Below are 626 nucleotides of genomic sequence, written 5' to 3'. Positions count from 1 at the left end.
ATTGTTCCATTAGAATCTGGGAATAGCATCATCATGGATCGATGCTGTAACTTTTGTTACTGCTTGTTTATTTCAGAATATTTTGAAAATGTACATCAAGTGTTATACACACTATGAAAAAACTCATTGGTTTTGTACTTTCAGTGTTGTCATATTTAATGTATCTTCAAATATCCAAGTTCGGGGAATATCCATGTTCATGAGAAAATCTTCACAATAATTTAAAAACAAAATTAGTAGACTACAATAGACTACATTGTATTGAGGAAAAAATGGTAAATACAATGAAATGTTCCTGAAAATTTAGGAAATGTCGAAGGAAAATAAAAGAACTGCTCATGGTTTTTCAAATGAGGGTTTTTTTTAATGTTTGAAGTTTTCAATATTTGCCTCAATCATTTTCTTAGTAACATAATTTTTGCCATTCAAGATTATTCTTTGCAAAATAAAATGTCATTTTTAAGGAAACTTGTGAAACAAACAAACTGATGTTTTCGCAAGGCATCAGTTTTTATTATCAACTGCAAAAAGTTTCTCATATTCCGATAATGGGCATGTACTTTTTCCAGGAATCCTCAAAGTTTACAAACAATTTTGTTTTCAAAGTCTTCCACTTGTTTCAGCCA

This window comes from Cariama cristata, unplaced genomic scaffold (genome assembly GCF_000690535.1).
Source record: "Cariama cristata isolate BGI_N322 unplaced genomic scaffold, ASM69053v1 scaffold10535, whole genome shotgun sequence".
NCBI classification, from domain to species: Eukaryota; Metazoa; Chordata; class Aves; order Cariamiformes; family Cariamidae; genus Cariama; species Cariama cristata.
The sequence above is the reverse complement of the archived record's forward strand: the minus strand, read 5'-3'. Positions refer to the sequence as shown.